Raw genomic sequence first — 8,407 nt, forward strand, 5'->3', positions numbered from 1 at the left:
AGGTTCTCCGCCAGGTGAACACCAAGGAATTTGGTGCTCTTGACGATCTCCACAGAGGAGCCATCAATGTTCAGCGGAGTGTGTTCACCTTGTGCTCTCCTAAAGTCAACAACCATCTCTTTTGTTTTGTCGACATTCAGGGACAGGTTGTTGGCTCTACACCAGTTCGTCAGCCGCTGCACCTCCTCTCTGTATGCTGACTCGTCGTTCTTGCTGATGAGACCCACCACGGTCGTGTCATCGGCGAACTTGATGATGTGATTCGAGCTGTGCATTGCTGCACAGTCGTGAGTCAGCAGAGTGAACAGCAGTGGACTGAGCACACAGCCCTGGGGGCCCCAGTGCTCAGTGTGGTGGTGGTGGAGATGCTGTTCCCGATCCGGACTGACTGAGGTCTCCCAGTCAGGAAGTCCAGGATCCAGTTGCAGAGGGAAGTGTCCAGGCCCAGCAGGTTCAGCTTTCCAATCAGGTGCTGGGGAATGATTGTGTTGAATGCTGAGCTGAAATCTATGAACAGCATTCGAACGTATGAGTCCTTATTGTCTAGGTGGGTGAGGGCCAGATGGAGGGTTGTGGCGATGGCATCGTCCGTTGAACGGTTTGAACGATACGCCAAACTGCAGTGGGTCTAGTGAGGGGGGCAGCTGGGTCTTAATGTGCCTCATGACGAGCCTCTCGAAGCACTTCATGATGATGGGTGTAAGTGCGACGGGACGGTAGTCGTTGAGGCAGGACACTGAAGGCATGGGGATGATGGTGGTGGCCTTGAAGCACGTTGGAACGATGGCGCTGCTCAGAGAGATGTTGAAGATGTCGGTAAGAACATCTGCTAGCTGGTCTGCACATCCTCTGAGCACTCTGCCAGGAATGTTGTCTGGTCCAGCAGCCTTCCGTGGGTTGACTCTATGTAGAGTTTTCCTCACATCTGCTGTGGTAAGACAGAGCACCTGGTCGTTGGGAGGAGGGGTGGTCTTCCTCGCCATCACGTCGTTCTGCACTTCAAACCGAGCGTAGAAGTCGTTCAGCGCATCTGGAAGGGAGGCATCTTTGTCACAGGCAACTGACGTTGTCCTGTAGTTGGTGATGGCTTGGATGCCCTGCCACATGCGCCGCGTGTCACCGCTGTCCTGGAAGTGACTGTGGATTCTCTGGGCGTGTGCGTGCTTTGCCTCTCTGATTGCCAATGACAGTTTGGCCCTAGCTGTTCTTAGGGCTGCCTTATGAAGAAGGCAGCCCTAAGAACAGCTAGGTGTTCTTCACTTGCAAGCTTCACTCTTTTTCCTCCAAACATAACGATGGTCATTATGGCAAAACAGTTTCATTTGTTTCATTAAACCAGAGGACATTTCTCCAAAAGTCAGATCTTTGTCCCCATGTGCACTTGCAAACTGTAGTCTGGCTTTTTTATGGTGGTTCTGGAGCAGTGGCTTCTTCCTTGCTGAGCAGCCTTTCAGGTTATGTTGATGTAGGACTAATTTTACTGTGGATATAGATACTTGTCTACCTGTTTGCTTCCGCCTCTTTACAAGGTCCTTTGCTGTTTGTAGAGCGAAGGAGGAGGGGCCGGACTGGAACAACGCATGCCCGGTCCCCAATCAGCCTGATTGGGGTGACCTGTGACGACAGTTCGAGAGAGAGAGAATGACATTCAGCTGCTCTGTGTTTATGTTTGTGTGTATTCTGTTCAGTTTATCATTAAAACTATTATTTATATTGTCAAGCCGGTTCTCGCCTCCTCCTTTCCCTTAACCTGCTTTGCATTGGTGCTGAAACCCGGGAAGGAGGAGGGATGCCCGTCGCAGAATCCTCGACACTGCCGTCCACCCAGGGGAGCGCCGCTGCCTCCCACCAGGGGATGGAGTAACCAGACCGCCCAGACGCGGGGAATGGTTGCCGTCCACAAGACGAGTAAGGACTGGACTCCCCGACCGCCTGGAGCGATGGAGCTGCTGCCAGAGGTGGAGGAGTGCCATCCCCCAGAAACGTGGAGGGGTCAAGAGGAACACCGTCCGCGAGGGGAGGAGGGAAACGACTCCCCGACCACCTGGAGCGGTAGGGCCGCTGCCAGGGGTGGAGGAGTGTCCCCACGAGTCGCCTGGAATGCGGAGGGGCGTTTTGTCCACCAGGCGTCGTAGGTCTGACTCCGGTCCACCCGGGGAGGAGTGGCTGCTATCTGCCTGAGAGGGTGGTGGAGTGATCGAGGACCATGTGATGGTGCATCAGAGAACTGGTGAGTGAGGTTTTTTTTTCACCTCTCTCTCTCTTACTCTCTCTCTCTCTCTCTGTCACTCCGTGTTGGCCTATGCCCCTCGCCTATTTTGTTTGTTGTTGTTTTTACCCTCCAGCATCCTCCCAGGTCGAGAAAGGCGGGGATGACCTGCCGGCAGACTGGGCGCAAGGCACGCCCCCCCGGAGAGGAGGAGGGAGGGTGTACGTCATACCGGGGGCTCCCAGGCCTGAGGCAACGCTGGGAGGATTGTAGAGCAGGGAATTGCAGGGCCGGGCTGGAACAATGCACACCCGGTCGCCAATCAGCCTGATGGGGATAAAAGGCAGCCGGTGACGACGGTTCGAGAGAGAGAATGACATGCAGCTACTCTGTGTTTGTTTGTGTGTTTTCTATTCAATTTATTATTAAAACTATTATTTATATTGTCAAGCCAGTTCTCACATCCTCCTTTCCCTTAACCCGCTTTACACTGTTGTTCTGGGATTGATTTGAACTTTTTGCACTAAACTAAGTTCATCTCTAGGAGATAGAATACGTCTCCTTCCTGAGCGGTATGATGGCTGTGTGGTCACATGGTGTTTATACTTGTTTACTATTGTTTGTACAGATGAATGTGGCACCTTCAGGCATTTGGAAATTGCTCCCAAGGATGAACCAGACTTGTAGTAGTCCACAATTTTATTTCTAAGGTCTTTTGATTTTCCCATGATGTCAAGCAAAGAGGCACTGGGTTTGAAGGTAGGCCTTCAAATGCATCCACAGGTACATTCAGGACAGCTTCCTATCAGAAGCTAATTGTCTAAAGGCTAGACATAATTTTCTGGAATTTTCCAAGTTGCTAAAGGCACAGTTAGTGTATGTAAACTTCTGACCCACTGGAATTGTGATATAGTCAATTAAAAGTGAAACAATATGTCCGTAAATAATGGTATGAAGGTGAGTGTATGTATGTATATGTATAATTATTTATTTGTATTATTCCTTTTTTTTGTTTTTTGTTTTTAATTACCTATGTCTTGCTGCTGTTTTTGTATTGTTTGTATTGTTGTACACTGGAAGCTCCTGTCACCAAGACAAATTCTTTGTATGTGTAAGCATACTTGGCAATAAAGCTGATTCTGATTCTGATACTTGGCAAGGTCACGAATATCAACACACAGAGAGACATTGATGCTAAATTTATATTTGGAAAAAGTACACATTTGCATGTGAATAAGCATAACATCAAATGTCACATATTTCACACAATGCTCAGTACTGTACAGTAATTTGAATGGCAAAATTGAAGCACAAAATTCTAAAGTACTGTGAAACAATATTTGTGTCACTTTGGATCAGTCTGCCTGTAAATGTGAAGTTTGCTCCTTCACTTGCTAGTTTTAAATTGGCTCTTAACCCTCTGGGGTCTGAGGGTATTTTGGGCCCTGGAGAAGTTTTAACATGCCTTGACATTTGTGCTTTTTTCAGTTGCTTAAAAACATATTAATGGCTAAAGTCTGAAAACACTGTATTCATCACAAACTGGGCTACAATAATATGTGAGCAACATGTGTGTACAGGTTTGTATTTTTGAGAAAATAACGTTTATGCATGGTTTTTGAAAAAACAAAAATTTTAAGTCACTGAAATAAGGTCATATAACACATACTAAACATTTGTCCACAAGACCTTTGAGAACTGGATCTTGTAGCCTTGAGTTTCACATTATTTTTACAAAATTATGCGAAAACCATCTTGATCACTCATTCATACAAAACAATATATTTAACTTTTGTAAGACACTTTTTGTGTTGATGGGTAATATGCAAGGAGGTGTGAACTATCATGAATATGGATGTGATTCACACATGAGGATACAAAGACCCTCCTCTGGGCTCATCAATGAGGAATAGAGAATGAATGTGAGGAGACTTAATGATCAAAATCAAGTTTTAAGTTAAAAGAAGTAATCTGACTATATATTTTCTTTACATAAAGACTTTACTTAATATTTACATATTTATATCATACAGCATACAATTTACATGTACATGTTTATTTGAAATAGCATGTCAACTAATGAAAACTAATTGACTTACTCGTCTGAAATTGTATCCTCGGCTGGATCAAGTCTCTCTTCAAAATACAAACGTTCATCGGAGTCCTGCTCTTCTGAGGAAAATGTTAAATCTTCCATAATATCATGTAGCTTTCTCGCCTGCTTATCCTTGCAAACGCGCAGAAAAATGAATGAAAAGTGTTTACCTCAGAGTCGGGGGCGTGTACATTAGCGTTGATCATCTCAGCACATTAGCGTATGAATGGCGCCCCCTGCTGGTGGGTGGGATCACATTACAGATAATTAAGCTTTCTTTAGACATATGTTTCATGTTTGTGTGATAAGTATTCGCGGAGTTTCAGTTCTTTTTTGTGACGTGTTTCTGACATATGCTCGTGAACACAGAGACTGCTGAAAGCTCACACTTTTTGTTTTCTTTATTTTACAAAAGCACAAGATTTTGTTGTTAATGTGAGTGTACACAAATAAAAGTAGACCATTTATATTCTCTAATGATGTCTTACACTTATCTGTATACCCAAAAATGACGGAGTATTTTAAGTTGTTTCTGCTGTAATGATGAAAATATCCAGCAGGACGCGCCGGCACGTCCATCAGCCCCAGTGGGTTAAATCTTATTTGTTCTCTCTGGCTTTTGATTAAGATTAGTTTAAGGGTTTTATGTCGAAGTTTTCTGATTGTATTTTATTTACTGTGTATATACTGTATGCTGCATGTTTTCCTTTAATGCTTTCTTTTTATATGCTCAACATTTTATTGTACAGCAAACTGGTGCAACTCCATTGCTTTTAAATATGCTATAGAAATACATTTTGACTTGACTTGTTAAACCAAATATATTAAGACAAAAAGCAAATATCATTACATTTATGTATAAAGAAAGCTAAATCCCATTTCACATCAACATTTCATCTGGGTCAGGTCAAATAACCTCATAAGCATCACATGCAATGCAAAATAAAAAAAAACCCTGTTAGTATATTCAAAAGAGCTGTTTACACGGCAAGGTCACGAATATCAACTAACACACAGAGAGCAGCGATGTTGATGTTGCTTTTGGTGTGGCCTGAGGATTATTTTCCAGAATGTGAGTGACCGAGAGGAAAGGAGATTAAACACTGTTGAGAAGTTATGTGTAAGGTTGTCCGCATCAGAAGAGGAACTCTCATATGGCATTTGAGATTTAAGTTTAAATCACTTTGATTTTAGCTTTCTGATATCCGAACTTATTGCATCTGTTATAAAAATAAGTACATTTTAATTTCATACTTGTGTCACACCATCCCTCTCATATCAATTTAGCTTCTACCTAGGCAAATTATAGGCTAACAAAAGCCTATAAGAATTTTAGATACATAAATATTTAAAGATTAACACTCACAAACAATTTTCAGTGCTTTGCATTTTAGAAAATATAATATAGCAAAAATGCAGTGGAAAAAGTGCAACAATAGCATGTACAAGAAATGCACTGAAAGTGTAATGAATGTCTTTATATTTGATGTGCCATTTACCATTTCTTGTGTTTTTTATAATTTTGAGAAAATTGGTAATTGATTTGTCTTAGGTGTTAAAAAAGTTAATAAGGTCTAGCATGCAGTAGTTAAACATGTAATTATGTTTAAGAATTGTAAAGGAATTATTTAAGGGATTTTGTAGATTTACTGGCTGATGTCAGTAGGAACTTACATTTTATAATTATAATTTTACTATATATATAATAAAAATAAACTACAAATACATATTTGTGTGTTAAGGACATGTATAGCTTAGTTATCTGTTTATCAATGTGACGAGGAAATAAAGTTTCCCTCTTTGCCCATCCAGCTCATATTAAAATTTATATTCAAATTCATAATATAAAAAAACAATATGATCAGAACCCCTGATTTCAAACCTGTAAATATATTTGCAACATGACATTAGTGTCATAAATTACAGAAAGCATGCCTGTAAAAAATACTATAAAAATGTTACAATTTCATACCACTTTCGTTTTGTGGCTACTGTATTAGAAATGTAACTCAAGGAAAAGTGTATTTTCTCTTTGGAAAAAGTACACATTTGCATGTGAATAAGCACAACATAAAATGTCAAATATTTCCCACAATGCTCAGTACTGTACAATAATTTGAATGGCAAAGTTGATTGACACACTTCTAAAGTACTGTGAAACATTTTAGAAAATATTTTTCTCATATATTAAACCAAATATAGTAAGAGATAGAGCAAATATCATTGCATTTATGTATAAAGAAAGCTAAATCACATTTATGTTGAATCAACATTTAATCTGGGTCAGCTCAAATAACCTCATATGCATTTTTTTTTATAAAAAAACCCTCATATATTTAAAAGAGCTGTTTACACGGCAAGTTCACAAACATAAACTAACATCTCGGTTACTGTCGTAACCTCCATTCCCTGATGGAGGGAACGAGAAGTTGTGTCGATGTAGTGACACTAGGGGTCGCTCTTGGGAGCCCCAAAACACCTTCAAATCATTGAGAAAAGGCCAATAAAAATTGGTGAGTGGAATTTGCATGGTACCCCCCCAGACATACGGGTATAAAAGGGAGCTGGAATGCAGGATTCATTCAGGTTTTGTGCTGAGGAGCCGAGACAAGGTCCTGGACCTTTCAGCAGGTAGTACAGCATTATGGCAAGAGGGACACAACATCTCGTTCCCTCCATCAGGGAACAGAGGTTACGACAGTAACCAAGACATTCCCTTTCTATCATTTACTCAACGTTTTGTCGATGTAGTGACACTAGGGGTCCCTATACGAAACGTCACAACAGCAGAACTGTGTTACGTGAACTGCCGATGCAGGTTCAAGCAGGCTACTGCGAGCATAGGAACAGATGTACTTGGGCTGCACGTAGCCTCCCCTAATGCCCCAAAACACATAGTGTATTTCCCCACATCCCTGGGAGTAGGCTGCGCAAGCCGGGTCCTTTTCTCTATAATTTTACTTTCCACAGAGCATTAGATTTGGCTGGGCCTTTTAATGCTCATTAAACGTGTTGGGGAAGGTGTTTCCTATTCTTTCAGGTGGAAAAGACCCCACGGAGACCACACCCTGCCCGGAAGGGGGGGGGGGGGGTAACATGTGGCAAATACCTCACATGGGCTCAGGGCAGGAACTCTATAAACACAGCGACTGGGGAAGAGAGGGCTCTGCCCAAGGGAGACGCGGATCTACCGAAGGGAGATTGTGCCGCGGAAGATGCATTGCCATTGGCTGAGCAGCCAATTGTCCCATTACTTTTGGTCCCTTAAAAAGTGGGAGGCACATATACAAACTGTTGTAATTCCTACACCGTTCACCTGATTTGGATGTAAAGCAAATTAAAGCTGAAAGTCTGCAGTTAAAGCACATCTTGTTGGTTTCATTTCAAATCCATTGTGGTGGTGTATAGAGCCAAAAGATTAGAATTGTGTCGATGTCCCAATATTTATGGACCTGACTGTGTATATATATATGTATATATATATATATATATATATATATATATATATATATATATATATATACTCTACTGTATATTTACCCAGATGAGCCAACCACTTATGACCACCTGCCTTACCAGATGGGATAGCCTTCATTGCTCTTGCACATCGATGAGCCTTGTTGCCCACAGCCGCCCAGGTCTGCTCAGGTCTTTTCTCCTGTCCTTTTTTCCTGCATTCAGCACGTTGACTACGAGAACTGATCGTTCACTTACCATACCTGCCTTACCTCTAACAGCTGTATTCCTTCATTATGGTCAACTACCCGTCATCTCGCCAGTACACCGGTTTCTGCGAGCGATGATATCAACTTTGATCATATTCGCTTACTGGAATACTCTCCTTTGAAAACTGTCAACCATAATGGAACCTCCAACTACAGCCTCCTATACTGTTAAAATTGCATTAATTAATGCCAGGTCTCTTTCTAACAAATCCTTTGTTTTGAATGACTTTATAATCATGACAGAAACTTGGCTAAACAATGGCGATGTCATCCCTTTGGGGAACTGACTCCTGCTAACTGTACCTGTTATAATTCTCCAAGGTCTGTTGGCCGTGGTGATGGTCTAGCTACTGTGTTCAGGAATCATCATCACTGCAG

The sequence above is a fragment of the Xyrauchen texanus genome, chromosome 5 (genome assembly GCF_025860055.1).
Source record: "Xyrauchen texanus isolate HMW12.3.18 chromosome 5, RBS_HiC_50CHRs, whole genome shotgun sequence".
Classification (NCBI taxonomy): domain Eukaryota; kingdom Metazoa; phylum Chordata; class Actinopteri; order Cypriniformes; family Catostomidae; genus Xyrauchen; species Xyrauchen texanus.